The 15467-nt window shown below is 41.1% G+C and overlaps 1 long non-coding RNA gene across 1 annotated transcript in view; it reads right to left on the bottom strand.

The window, feature by feature from the left end:
* LOC309845963 overlaps window positions 1–15467 on the bottom strand; it is a 155199-nt gene that overhangs the window by 82993 nt on the left and 56739 nt on the right. Inside the window, exons 2-3 of the long non-coding RNA XR_014301627.1 lie at window positions 11399–11593; window positions 10897–11012 (exon numbers count right to left, since the gene is read on the bottom strand). This is a non-coding gene — a long non-coding RNA (uncharacterized lncRNA). The remainder of the gene's footprint in view (window positions 1–10896; window positions 11013–11398; window positions 11594–15467) is intronic.

Genomic DNA, 15467 nt, shown 5'->3' with positions numbered 1-15467 from the left:
CCTCTGAGATGGAGATAAATTTCTCTTGAATCCTCTTGGCAAGCTAGGAGCAGTTTTCCCTGGGACGGTGAGGGCTGTGTGTATGGCAAACTGCTGGGAAGCACCAGAAGGAGGTGGGGAGCAGTTCTGATAGGGGAGAAAGGGACTGCACTGGGGGAGGTTCAAGTACCAATTACTCCATGCTTTATTATTTATGTATGAAAAGGCCATCAGATCAAGAGACAACTGACACTGAAAAGAAAGCTGTTATAATTATAGATCCCAAGAAGAGCCTGCATATCACACCATGGGGGGCCCATATGGAAAGAACTGGGATTGATTGGAGGCGGTGGTGGGGGTACGGTGTGGGGGGGAATCTGTTGGCAAGAGCCCTTATTGTGGTTTACCTTTAAAAGATACATTTATGGGGGCACCTGGGTGGCTCAGTTGGTTAAGCATCTGTCTTCAGCTCATGATCTCAGGGTCCTGGGATGGAGCCCCACATTGGGCTCCCTACTCAGCCTGGAGCCTACTTCTCCCTCTCCCTCTGCCTGCCCCCACTTGTTCTTCTTCTCTCTCTCTCAAATAAATAAATAAAATCAATAAAAAAATAAATAAAAGACACCCTTATGGGCAACCTATTTACTCCCTTTAGGAATTGGCTAGCTCTTGGAGGGGCAGTCCCTCCGGAATCAGCACAGCCTTGGATGTCAGAGCATCAGAACTCAGAACATATAAGCTGTGGTTAATACACCTCACAATCTAGATAGGACTGGAACTCCTGCCCCTTCCACAACCCACAGAAGTTCAAAACCCTCCCTGGCAGTTCTGTACGTTTTCAAGAATGCTAACATTTTATTCTCAGTGTAATCCCGATCTCTGGGATTCTGCGTTTTTGCATGTTGCTTCTGTTCTCTAACATATCACTGCAACGGAGAATGCAGTCAATGAATCATTGAACACCACATCAGATGTACTATATGATGGCTAACTGAAGATAATAAAAACATTAAAAATTTTAAAAATTAAAAAAAATTGTTAATCATTAAAAAAAAAAAAAGAATGCAGTTCTCTCTTCAGTTTCGGGGTAGAGAAGGAGGAGTCAAGTTAAACATGCTTTTGGAAAACTAGAAATCTTTACTCAGATGGGTAAAGGGGGGGTGCCCAAAGGTGTTATATCATCTTGGGCCTAACATTCTACTGGCTGTTCTCTTCGTATCCCCCACTCCTTGCCAGATTGGCCCCCACAACTCCAAATGTCTCAGCTTCTCTTGTACAAAGTGATTTCCTCTCCCTATCACGTTTTTGCCCTAGATGGTGGGTCTTTAATACATTTTCTGGCATAGACCAAAGTCGATTCTCATGGTGTCTTTCCAAAAGAAGACAGTTCCTCTTGCTAAGAGGAGTTCTGGTACCACCTGTTAGGAATAAACTTTCCACCCCCCCCCCCCGATTCACATGTAACATAGAGCAAGATATTAAGCTTTGTGTAGGAAATATATACTGTGCAGTGTCCATAGGGATGAAGCAAGAGGATGGGACCCTGAGATTTTGAGAAGAGAAAAAGGATTTACCAGAAAATTGCCTTAGCCACAGAACTTCCATAACTGCATATCCTTTGTTGATGAATTCCACAAATATTTACTGGGTGCTTACTATGTGCCAAGAGGTAATCAGCTACGGGCTTGGGAATAAATAAGATAAATAAGACATGATTTGAGGAACAAATGCCCAGAAGGAAATATAGATACATAAACAGATAGGAAGAAGTGTTACAATGGGAGGCCATAAAAAGTTGGAGTGATTTGTACGCACAAGCCTAAGCTTCTCCCAGATATTTAGAGCCTAAGCAGAGTATAAATGGAGGTCCATGTATCCTCTTCCTCAATATTTCAAATATATAAATCGAGCTAACAGATTGCTAAATAAAACACACTCTGCTCTTCTCATGTGACAAACAGAACTTCGTAAGACCTGACAGGCCAGGTGTGAGTTTGGAATTCTCAGACTTCTGAGACCCAATGGCGCCCAGTTCAAGGCCCTTGGCATTCTTCCCACCTTTTTATTTGCCAATTCCTTTCCATACTTGCTCCAATACATGTGGACACCCAGGCCATGTGCGTAAGTGCCAGCCTCAGTCTCCACAAACAGCCATCCTTAGTCACTACTTAGTCCAGGCTATACCCACCACGGGAGCCATTTTTCCCTAGGAGCAAAGCCCAAAGGAATAGACTTACCCAGACTCTGAATATAGGGTCAAGGTCATTTAGATAGAAATTCTAGAGTCCTGGGGCGCCTGGGTGGCTCAGTGGCTTAAACCTCTCTCTTCAGCTCAGGTCATGGACCCAGGGTCCTGGGATCGAGCCCCGCATCGGGCTCTCTGCTCAGTGGGGAGCCTGCTTCCCCCTCTCTCTCTGCCTGCTTCTCTGCCTACTTGTGATCTCTCTCTGTCAAATAAATAAACAAAATCTTAAAATCAATTAATTAATTAATTAATTCCAGAGTCCTAAATATCAGGGGAGGATCTAAAATGGGGGTATATCTTTGGACTGGCCTACCACATCGGCTGCAGGGACTATAGCCTGCACTACAAGGCACAAGATGAGGGCTACCATGAGGCTTTCTGAAGTATTGTCACTCTCTTGCCTGGGTCATCAAAATGAAATGTTGCTTAGCCATTTCATCGTACTTTCTCAAGATGAATCATCCTAAAATTCATGCAGCAGTCCAGTTTTGGATGCACTGGTTTTGTGCAAGGGTAGAACCAGTGTGCTGATTTGATTTTTAGTTCCCACCTGATGGATCTTTGAAGACCTATTATTTCTGGACTCGTGAGCACGACAATTCTATTTTCCAATGGCAATGGCAGCTCATGAGCTACCACCAGGGAAGAGACAATAGGGAGAAATTCTTCTTTTTGACTGGAAATCCCAATGTCTAGTCCCTAACCCTAACCCTAACCCATCTTCAAAGACAAAGGGCCATGTGTTTTCAAGCATTTCTTTCAACCAGGCATTTTCCCGGCAACTACCTGTTTTCACTTATGACCATGTGCAGGCCAGACTCGTCCTGAACTGGTTTGTCTCAGGGTCATGGGGAAATAACACAGCTCAGATAGAGCAGGGTGATTCCTTCCCTGCAGGGGTGCCGCATCTGTTCCCCCGTCATCTTGTCTTCCCCTCAGTTCCTGGTTGTGCTTGACTTTCTGCTTATTTTTTAATCGTTCTTGTGATTTTTCTCAGCGTCTATGGATCTTCTAGATGCTTACTGTCCCTATCAACTTCTGGTCACTTGCCATGTTTTGTTCTTTAGTATTTATATCCTCCTGGCTTCTGTTGGCTTCTAGGCCTGATACATTGCTATCTTGACCCCTAAGTTTCTTGTGGTTTGTGAAGACCTAAGGCAGCCTCATCACCCTAACAGCTCCCTGACCTGTAGCTACCCAGGCATTACCTAGCGGAGTGAAAGTAAACAAGTCATGTCTTAAAGCAAAATCCCCTCCTCCTTTCTTAATGTTCTTGTATCACAGTGCCAGGAATGAGAGGATTTTCGCTTGCATATACTTGGCTGCCTCTTTCCCAATAACATTTCCTCCACTGAGCCCCAAGAAATCTATCTCCACCCATCACACTGTGGATAGCAACGTTATGGAAGACCACTCTGTCTTCACATCATGAATCTAAGCACATGACCTTGTGACCCTGACCGCACACTCCCAACTATTCTCACTTTGGATTCACTAGAACCTCTAGTCTACTGACCCCTCTCTGCTAAGCAGTCCTCCAGTCTGTTAATCTCTTCACTTCCCTCCTTTTCCAGTTTGCATGCTATAATCCTTTATTTCAAAACCACTATCTTGGGGCGCCTGGGTGGTTCAATGGGTTGAAGCCTCTGCCTTTGGCTCAGGTCATAATCCCAGGGTCCTGGGATCAAGCCCCGCATCGGGCTCTCCGCTCAACGGGAAGCCTACTTCTCTTCCTCTCTCTCTCTGCCTACTTGTGATCTCTGTCTGTCAAAGAAATAAATAAAATCTTTAAAAACAAAACAAAACAAAACAAAACCACTCTCATTGTTATCTCAGATTCCTCTGTGCCTTTGCATTTTGTCACATTCAACCTGGGATCAACCCCACTGTCAGGCTTTCACACTTACACATCTGACAATTACTGGGGAAGAATACCATAAAGTAAATTGTTATTTTTATAAATCCATAATCACTAGCCTCAAGTGAGCCCTTAACAGTGCCCATCAATCCTACCTATTTCTCCTAGCCAACTAATCTGGCCCTCTCATTTCACAATTTTTCCCAAAACCAAGGATGGCCTCAACCCTATGTGTGAACAGCCATCTTTGTTCCTTCTTTCATGGAGACAATGAAAGTTGTAAGAAAAAAAAAATCCCCTCAATTTTTAGTTATCAAATCTACAAACCTCCCTAATGTTCTCAGGATAACGACCAACACACTGACATAGCCTGCCCCCCAACCCACAAGCCCTCAGTCTTCATGCTACGGCCACAATGGCCTTCTTTTAGCTCCCTACTAATGTCATGTCTGAACTTCCCTGATAACAAGAATCACTCAAGTTATAAGATAAGTTAAAATTTCCAAGCCCACTAGATGATACCTCAACAGGAAGAGCCTAGAGAGTGATATACTTAAAAAGAGTTTCAAGTCATTCTTACGGTCAGGAAAGATTGAAAAACACAACCTATAATCTCTCCTTCCACTGAGCTTTTCAAATGTTTTTCACAGTCCTAGGAATCTCTTCCATTTTCCCTTTCTCTCCCTGTCCCTCTTCCCATTACACCAGACTTAACCTTACTCACCTTCCAACTTTCTCCTCAAGCAGCACACCTTCACAACTGCCAACTCCACCAGCACCAAGTTCAGGAGGTGTCCTTTCTCATACCCTCTTATTGGACCACATCCCTCCCTTCATGACGCTCATCCCAAGTACTCATTGTGGGATTATCTGGTAACTCTCTCTCTCCCTGCCAGCCTGTGAGGTTAGGGGCCATATCCATTGTCATTGTCATCGTTTCTACAATAATTCTTAAGAATCATTAGTACTTGAATGAATGTAGAATAAATTAATGAATTAATTGGCTCAAAATGGATAAGAGGTATCGGAAAGCAACAAATTACAAAATTACTTTCCTCAACAGAAAGTACTCTAGCCTCTACTTGGATATTTTTAATTCTGGGAAATCTGTTCCATTGTTGGACAATATTAGAAAATCCATTTTCTATTAAATTCAAGTCTGCCCCCATGTAACCTCCCACACCAATACTAACAGTTCAGCCTTGTTGGAAATACACTCTGTCTGTTTCTTCTTAATGATATTCTCTTCCAATATTTGAATACTTTTAGCATGTGTCCCCTAAGTTTTTTCTTCTTCAACATGAATTAAAAATTTTGCTTCAGCAGCTCTTGATTTGAGATAGTTCTTGGACTTAACTATCCCCTCTCCAGTTTGAGCACACTCTAATAAACACCGAAACAAGACAGAGACCACAGAGCCACGGAGCTCTTCAGGACAGTAGCTTTAAGTCATTACTTTGAGACGATGAGGATGTCTCTCCTTCCTTCTGCTGGCCACGGTTGAAATTACAGAGTCATTACAAATTACCAAACTGCTTATCTCCAAGAAGGATGGTATTTATAAAATGATGAATCCACAGGACACATGGGATTTATTACAAGCACTTTTATTGGAGCAATTTGTTGACAAATGCCCAAAGAGAAAGACAGAGTGATCAGTAACAATAAAACCTTATGAAGATCATTTCCCCAAATGCTGTCTGAGAAAGGGAGTCAGATTCCTTAACTGAATCTCAGTTTTCTATACCCTTCCTCTAGTAGTTTTTATATGTCATCTCTGGAGAAATTTCAGATGTTTCAAAACTAAACCTTTATCAAAGTTGTGATTTATAAAAATGGCAAAGGGCTTCTATTTATCTCTATTTGCTAATCCTAGCCAGCTGCTGAGAAGAATTGGAGTTTAAATCCTATTACTCTCCTGTGGACCCACCTCCCAAACCATTATGTCAAGTTGATACAATTACTTTTGGAATGAGTGAGGAGGTCTGTCACACTGACTGACCGTTTCCAGCGCTCAGGAAAAGAAACAGTTTGGTCTTCTAGATTAAGAGAATTACATGTCCCCCCTAATAGCTGGAAACCTTTCCCAGGGTCATTCTTTCAGGCTGCCCTGAAAACCAGAGACAGAAAAGACCATGTCATTGCTTGGCTCCGGCCCAGGGGGCCAAATGCCACTGACGAGAGACTGTTGAGAGCTACTTAATATGGTATGGTTTAACATAGTGATGCTACTAACTTATAGTAAAATATGGCAATAAACGACAGCCTACAATTTGTGCCTAACTAAATTGCTCTTTGGGTCAGGATGATGCAGGACAATACCGATCCAGTATTTTTAAAGCAAGAAAATTAGGAACATACCTGGGGCACTTGCTATGGGGACTGATTTATAAGAAAGAGAATCCACAATCAGAATTGACAAAAACTGCAGTTGTGTCTTACGCTACAAACTTCACACTGCCCCAAACCCAACCTTCCTCCCTCTCTCCTTCCTGCCCTCCCTTCCTTCCTTCTATTGCATAATTATTTTTTAAAGAAATTTTAAACATTTCCATAATGAAACAGTCAAAAGTAAATAAAAGGCTATTCTCAAAGAGATCACACTTCTAGTCCAATTCTATGCCTTTGTGCCCACTCACCTCCCATAGTCATTTTCATTTGCTTCTGGCTTATACATCTTGTATAACTTCTTACCAAGAAAAAAATACATATTTATATTTTACTTATCAACATATCCTGGAAATCACTGTATCAGCTCAGCGAGATCGTCCTCATTCTCACTCACAACTGCAGAGTACTCCATTTTGTGAACATCCCACCACTTATTCACTTAATCTCTTAAGAACGGACACATGTTGTTTCCAATATTTTGTTTATATAAACAATGCCACAGGGATGAATCTTCTGCATGTGTTGTTGTTGTTGTTTTTTCCCACGTTTGCAGAGTGTATTTTCTGGCTAAATTCCCAAAGAAGGGGGGTTCTTTATAAAAGGGCAAATGCATATGAACTTGTGTTAAGCATTGTCAAATTTTTCACCAAGGGTTTACACCTCTTAGCATTCAAAAGAAGGCATAGTTGTGAGTGGCAGAGTGCTTGGAAAGGAGTGAGAGGGGGATAGAGACAGGAGAACCCTTTTCTGATGTCCTTTACAAAATTCTTTGCCCTGTCCAGCCTGGCTTTGTGGTTAAATCTCCTTTGCCAAGAATGCTTTCTCCTAAATTTGCTGTTTTACCTTCAGGAAGCTACTGATAACTGAACCTAAAAGCTGGTGATCCCAGCTCTGTTGTACACTCCTAGGAGTCTTCTCTCCTGCGAGGCCAACACAGAGATGAGGAAAAGGCCCAAAGAGCCTTCACCATCTACCGTACCTACTTTTCTGGCCATTCAACACGTGCCTCACTCAGGGCTAAGCTTCTCTGGGCTCTGGACCCCACCCTTTCTCACCTTCTCACGGACTTCCTTTCTCGCAGGTCCCTGCTCTATGTTTTAGAGCATCAATTTCCACACCACCACCCTCTCCCCACGCCCACTGGCCATTTACCATCAGGAGACCAACACTGTGTAACACCTTCCAGCTTTAGAAAGCAGAAGAAACCTTCCTTGAGCTCCCATCTGTCTTGTTACTGCCTCATTTTTGCTCCCTGCTTAGCCCAACTTTTCAGAAGTGTTATCCCACTGCCTCATTTCCCGTGGCATAACTCTATCTGTTCCAGAGCACGTTTCTCCTCCAATTTCAATCTTCCCTGTTTCAAATGACCAGCAAACACCATGCTGCCTGGTCTCATGGATGTTTCTCGCTTGTTTCCAAGATCCTCTGACAACTGTTGACACTGCTGATTCCCCTCCTTCCTGAGCTGCGCTCCTTTGATAGATCCAAAAAACACAATGTCTTTACTTCCCCTTCCTTTACAGACTTTTTTGATGGTTGTTCCTGTGGGACCTACTCTTGTGACTTCCCAGTCATGGAGTTCCCTAGGACTCAGAACTACACCATTTTATTGTTTCTTCTGTCTCTAGTGATCACACCTGTTCTTGTGACCTCTCCTAATGGGGCCCATATTAACTTGTCTCCAACCCCTCCTTCTTGAGCTCAAAACTTGTTATTTGACAACTCTTCTTTGTGGCTTTACTGACATCTTAGTACAGGGTGGCCAAAATGGAACTCCTGATACTCATCCCTAAACCTATGTCCCCAACACAGGGGCCATCCTTAATTTTGCCATTTCCTTCAATTCCCACAGAGAGTTCATTAGTGAATTCTGCTTTTTCCTACTTTCAAGATGCTTCCCAGTCAGTTGGATCTCCCTCCTTTCCCTGCCTCCACTGTGGGCCAGGGCTCATGACCTCTTGCCTGAGACACTCAACATGCCATTGACTGACCTTCCTCTTACATTCCTGCCCCTCAATCCATGCTTCATCAAATGGCTGGAAAGATGTTCTAGACATAAATCAGGTCAAGTTCAGTAGCTTTTGCTTGAACTCAGAATAACCAAATTTAAGGGCCTTGCATGCCTGGCCTTGCAAGTTCCCCAGTGGTCATCTCATTCTACCGTTATCTCTATTGACTTTCTTTCTGTTACTCAGATGCACTCAGGCTCCTCTCTGCCTCTCTACATACTTTCATTTTTGTCTTTAAGATTGAGCACAAGTGTCATTTTTATAAGAAAGCCTCCCCCGAGTTCCTTATAAAGGACCTAGCTCCTAACTTACTATTCTCTCATTTTCATGTTTGTTTCATTCGTTATACTTATTGCTGTTTGCTGGGGCTTTTTGGCCAACTGCCCCCAACTCTACACATATTTGCTGATGCATCCCTAGACCTACCACACTGGCTGCAGATGATAGGAACTTAATGACATTTTTGAATAAGTGAAAGAATTAATGGATGAATGTAAATGCCACAACAGTAGGGACAATTTCTGCCTTGCCCATTCCAGGGTTCTCATCACTCAACACAAGAGAAAAACTCAACAAATATGTGTTGGATTAATTCTGCAGCCCGCATCTTAGAGCCAAGGAAATTGAGTCTTAGTAACCTTGAGCAACCTCCTCCTGATCACTCCACTTGTAAAAAGGAAGAACCAGGACCTGAAACTGCACATCTCACAACTCAATTCTTAAAACATTCATGCTGGCAGGGTCTTTGGAGATTATTTTATCTAACAGCTGAATTCTATAAATGGAGAAGTTGAAGTTCAGGACAGTGAAATGACAGATTCAACTCATCTGGTTTTCACCTATTTTGTAGGACCAGCTCTATGATCAACTAGCATGGTGAAGCTAGTTACATTACCTTCCCTGCCGTTCACTGTCCATATCTGTACAAGGAGTTGAGAGAGGCTGGATGGCATTATTGTAGCATTCCTAGATTTCAGGGTTCTTTCCAGCCCTGAACTTCTGACTCTTCTTTTCTCAGTTTGCTCTGGCTCTACCCCCACTGTTTCTGTCTCATTTTAAAGTGAAAGAGAAAATTAAGTTGCATGATACGTACTTTGCTCTCTACTCCAATAAGACCATGAGGGGGGAAGAAAAGGAAAAAAATAATAATAATCATAAAGTTTTCCAATCTTTATGTACCTGAGGAAGAACAAGAGTGCCACCTGAAAACCACCTTAAGGGAAGGTGAAAAATATCTCTAGGTGAAAAAGTCTGTCTATAATAGTCATCCAGAAGAAATATCATTATCAATCCCTGTAATGAGGCAATAAATTGGAAAAGCAAAGGGTAAAATGATGTTCATGGTAATAACTGAATATAAAATTCCTTGGTGTATATGCAAGAAAATGAATAACCCTACATTTCTGTAGTTTTCACTTTATTTTCACTGCTGGTGAAGAGTGACTTATACTGCAAGAGGACAAACCATTCTTATTTACACTCAAAATGTCAAATCCATTTGCACTCAAAATGCCATCACCTTGCATAACTCTACCAATTTAACCTGCACAGAAAATAAGAGCTAAAAGCAGAATATGAGGAGACCTGGAATATTAAATCTGCTCTCTTTTCTTGCAGGCTTGATCAAACACCCTGATTTGCAGCAACCATTCCAAGATGGAAGTGTTTTGAATTCTAAAATAGCTTAGCACCAAATGTGTCATAATTATCTGAACCTATATTTAGAATGATGAAATTTGCCATGAAATCCAAAATATGCTTCAAATGTCAGTCTTATTTTTAATTAATATGCCAATCCACCTTTGCAATAATCAAGTTTTACAGTCTCCCAGTGCTAGAGAACTTGGACGCTGTTTGTATGTGTGGTTTTTTTAATCTCACAATTATGAAAATGTAGTTCTCCAACAGATCCTTCCTTCTCTACAGACTGTCAAAGGAAATCAGATTGCGTCCCCATGGTATATTTCATCTATAAAGCCCAATGATATGAAATGAAGTGTCCCGTCATCATGGTCACAAGTTAACAAAATCACTAACACTATCACATCCACCATTCTTATGATCTGATATTTGTTGAAAGCGGGTAATAGGTGATAGTGCTTTGGTCAATCCATTTCTTTTTACTTACATTTGAGGGTAATGGTTCTGGAAGTCCTGGATTTAAAAGAAATGTGTCTTTTATTTTTTAAAGCAGATATGGCTTTTGAAAACATGATCAAATATAAATTGTGACAATTCATTTCACACTCCTTTTTAGGTCTCTTTAGTGCTTTTCATTGCATTTTTGAATATCTCATATTTGATAGAAACTTTAAAGAACAGTTATGTGGAGTCCTTGAACTGTAACAAGTCTGTTACTGCCTCAAATTATGGTGTATAAATAGAAAGCTTTCTGCTAATACTGATTTTCTTACCTTCACATACTCATTTGGTGAGAGAGACAATAGTTTTCCAGAAGAGTCATACACATCTTGAGACTTGCCTGCCACTGCAAACAGGAAGACACTGGTTATAGAAGAAGTAAGAATGCCTGAAAAACAGAAAAAATAATGGTGGAGAGTGTCTAGAAACTGTTTTTATCAACCAGACAAAGTAATTTTATGTTTTTTGTACCTAAAAAAAATTTAAGCTTATAGATATAAAGATAGATATAGTTTATTTTGGTTTACTTTTAGTTTATTGTACTTTAAAAGATACTCTTTGACAATTTGGAAATTCAGAAACTTGTACTTCCCCAGCGATGGTCTGAAAATCACATTGTAGAAGATGTCTTACTTTACATAGAAGATGTCTGTCTTTATAGAACTATGTCACTAGGACTAGAGATTACAAACAGTCCAAAAGCCATTAGTACCTATGAGAAGCTGAGTATGCATATAAGAACAATGATATTCACTTGGTTCTTGCTCAACTGACCTGAAATGGAACATGCAAGCTTTGAACTCAGGTATCTTGAGACATCACGGTGTTGCCAAGAACAGAAACTCCAATCATTCTGTAATGATTCTCCAAATCCTAAGGCTGGAGGGCTTTGTTCTGTTCTGTTCTTAGGTCATGATGTAGGCCTCATATTTCTCTGATGTGGATGAACACCTGTTCACCGTCTATTACCTTTAGGAAGATAACACAATCTTCTCTAGAAGAGCACAGTAGTATTGAAAAGCACCCCACTGGGGATTTTGTACTTATGAATTTATTTATCAGTCAATATCCAATTTATACATAGCAAATAGGACACTGGGTGGGAAAAACCTTGCCCTCATGGAGCTTGCAGTCTGACAGGGAAGGCATACGGAGCAAGCAACTGTGTAAATACATTTAAGACTCAAACTATGATAAATGCTATGCAAGAAGGGGAAAGGATGATATTTATTGCACAGGGACTCTAACCTAATGGATTAGGAAAGACTCGCCCGGGGGATACATCTTTCGCTGGGATGCAAGAAGAACTAAGACAGCAGTGGAGAGTAGCAGGGTGAGCAGTCCAGCAGAAAAAAGCTAGGTCTCTTTTCCTTGCTGCCACAGAACCTGTTTTACTGTGTGTGTATTCATTTCTCAGTGGAACACACTGGCTCCATACAATCATACTTGAATCATTAAAACCTTGCTCTTAAATTCCACAGCTTCCCTGAAGTTTTTTTTCCCCAGTTCTATAATTCTACTTTCTACCAGTGCTATACAGATGTGGGCAAGACTGGGGTTTTCCTTTAACCAAGGCAGCTTCTAAGGCTTGTCCTTCCACAAACCCTCTTTGCCTAAGATTTCAGTTGCTGCCTCTCAAATCTCCCCGGTAAGATCTTAATGTGCAATGAGCATTAGTCTGGCAGTTGCCCTCTCCTCAGCTCTTGCTCCATCGTTCCGAGATACAGGGGTGGAACCCAAGACCTAGGCTTGCCAAGTAAGCAACGCACCATCCTGATCCATTGTGACAAGGTTATGAGAACCGACCCAAAAGATGAACATTTCCAAGGTAGGAGAAAAAAGACAGAGATGGAGAGAAATAATTTCTCATTATGTTGTTTTGAGCCTTGACACAGATTTACTGATATATATTTGACACATAACACTGTGAAAATTTAAGGTATACGACATGTTTGTATACATTTATATAAAATAAATACATTTATATATTGCAACACAACTGCCATTGTAGTACTCATTAGCACCTCTATCACGGCATATCATTATCATTTCTTTTTAGTGGTTAGATCGTTAAATTTTAGTCTCTTAGCAAGTTTGATGGTTATAATACATTGTTTACATTCACTACACTGTGAATTAGATCTGTAGGATTTATTTACTATTCACTGCATGATTATACCCTTAAGCACTATCTCTCCTATCCCCACTCCTACCTGCTGGTAATCAACACTTACTCTATGTTTTTACAAGTCCAGCTCTTTTAGATTCCACGTGTAATTGATACCATACAGTATTTTCTTTCTCTGTCTGACTGATTTTACTTAGCATAAAATCCTCAAGGTCTATCCATGGTGCTACAAATGTCAGGTTATCTTTCATTCACATAGACTTTCTTTAAAAAAAAAAAAAAAGATTTATTTATCTATTTGAGAGAGAGTGAGTGAGAGAGAGCATGAGTAGGAGGGGCAGAAGGAGAGGGAGAGAGAATCTCTAGCAGTGTCTACACTAAGTGTGGAGCTGACATGGGGCTCAATCCCATGACCCCAAGATCACGACCCGAACCAAACTCAAAAGTCAGACACTCAACCGACTATACCACCCCGGTGCCTCCAACACAGATTTTCTTGAAGCCAGACACATCCCTGGAATTTTTCATTAGATGAGATAATGACTTTCCCCACCTTATATTATTACCTTAGTGAGTTTTTTTTTATTTGCAAATCAGAGTCCAGATATATATATATAACATACACTTATAATATAGTATTTATTATATAAATTTAGTATAAATATTCATGTTAAATATACATTTAATATAAATATACATTTATTTATATATAGATAAATTACATTTATCTATATATAGTATTCTCTCTTGATATATATATATAGCCTGTGTCAGTCTTCTATCTGGTTTGTGTCGTGAGCTCTAGCTATGTGCAAGGCTCTGCCTGAAGTCCTGAAGCCTTCCACAAAAGACAAAATTATTCTAATTCAGCAACAGTGGAATGTCAATTCACTCCAACCAAAGGCCACCAAGAACACACCTAGGGATGGCTAAGCTGAGGGGTTTATTTAGCAAGGGAGAGTGGACATCACAAGAACTGTGAGTGTCTCACTAAGAGACTGTTAGAAAGGGCTTATGGTCACCTGAAGGAGAGACTAAGGAAGCAGGAGCTCTTTTAGGATTGGAGGCTGTCTGAAAATGGCGACAATTCTATGGTTGGCTCTCTCAAAACATAACTCTTACCTCTAGGGAGGGCAGGCTAGAACGACGAGCAAGCTGTACTTGGTATAAAAGAGGCCACTCCCCATATTAGCCAACAGAGGGGATGGTTGGTATTTTGTGAGTTACACAGTGATTTTATTTTTCTGTGCGTCTGACAAAATTACAAAGTCTTGAATGTTCTCATGGGATCATGGGCTGAAAGGGAACTTGCCTGATGCTGGCATGTCAGTGAGATGGTGTATGTCCCTACAGGAGAACAACACAGTAGGGCTGTGAGCTCGAGGCCAGCGTCTCACAATACTGAGTCCTGGCTGTGACCATCAAACTGGTTCCTGGATGTTTGGGGCTGCTGTTTTGTTGTGGTTTTTTTCCCTATCTTTCTTGAAGGTTAAAAGATGTAGAATCACAGTGAGAGCCTCTAGGTCTCTTTTGGGTTAAACCCTACCGTTCTATTCCTAACAGTCCATGCACAGGCAGAGAAGGAAGGTGGCCCCCCGATTCTGTTTGGGAAGAGCTAAGAAAGCCTTGGTAAAACCTCTTAATTTCTCTGTGGTTCAATAATGATGCCAGATTCCCATTAACAGAGATCAAAGTCTCTCACTTCCTAATGAAAGAAATGCCATAAAATACAAATACCCTGAGGAAAGGCAACACATTGTTTACCTTTTCACCTCTCCCAATAAGGACATGGTGACCCACAAGACAGAACATATTGGGATCATCATTCCAGAAGTGATTTTATTCACAAAGGAATTTTATGTTCCTTTACTGAGCACAACATGGATAGAGGAATCCTAAGTTCTTTCCCACACAGAGGGTGACCTAGTTCCCCTTGGTGATTCCCTGTTCTCTTCCATTTACCTCCGAGAAAACCACCAATAGACAGAGGAAAGGCTATTCTGGGTCCAAATTAGCTCAACCAAGAGGCTAAGCTCCCACCTCAAGGAAGTGTAGCTTCATGATCTATACAGAGTGGGCAGGAAATGCAACAGGCTTGCCTAACCCAGAACCTTTCTTTCACAAAATTTAGGGACCTGTCCTTTACTTCTATGCATACTATGAACTGATCTTTTTAATTTCCAAGAACCACCTTGACTTCTTTCCTTCCTGCTATAGAATACATCATCATGCCCTAGTAATTTCCCTCCTGAATCATCCTTTGCCCTCACTAATGACATCAGACCAGAACAGGTGGGAAGGAACTGAAGGAATTCGATTTCTACCAGAAGGTTCTAGCTATCTCTCTCCTCTCGCCAGTCATTATTCTTCTCCTAAAACAGGTATCCATTTCACTTAACCACTTTCTTCCCATCTGCCTGATGAAGAAAAGACTGGCGTTGCAAAAATGAAAGTGTGATTTATTTATTCTTTTATTGCCAAAAAGATCTGTTCATACTGAATGACCCATTTCACCCTTTTTAATCTTTCTTTCCAATTAGTCTCTCCAAACTGGAATAAAAAAGAATAAATGAAACAAGATGGGATTGGGAGGGAGACAAACCATAAGTGACTCTTAATCTCACAAAATAAACTGAGGGTTGCCCGGGGGAGTGGGGGAGGGAGAGCGTGGTGGGGTTATGGACATTGGGGAGGGTATGTGCTACGGTGAGTGCT

This window comes from Mustela nivalis, assembly GCF_964662115.1.
Source record: "Mustela nivalis genome assembly, chromosome: 13".
Classification (NCBI taxonomy): Eukaryota; Metazoa; Chordata; class Mammalia; order Carnivora; family Mustelidae; genus Mustela; species Mustela nivalis.
Note: the sequence above shows the minus strand (reverse complement) of the source record. Positions and strands in the feature narration are given on the sequence as shown.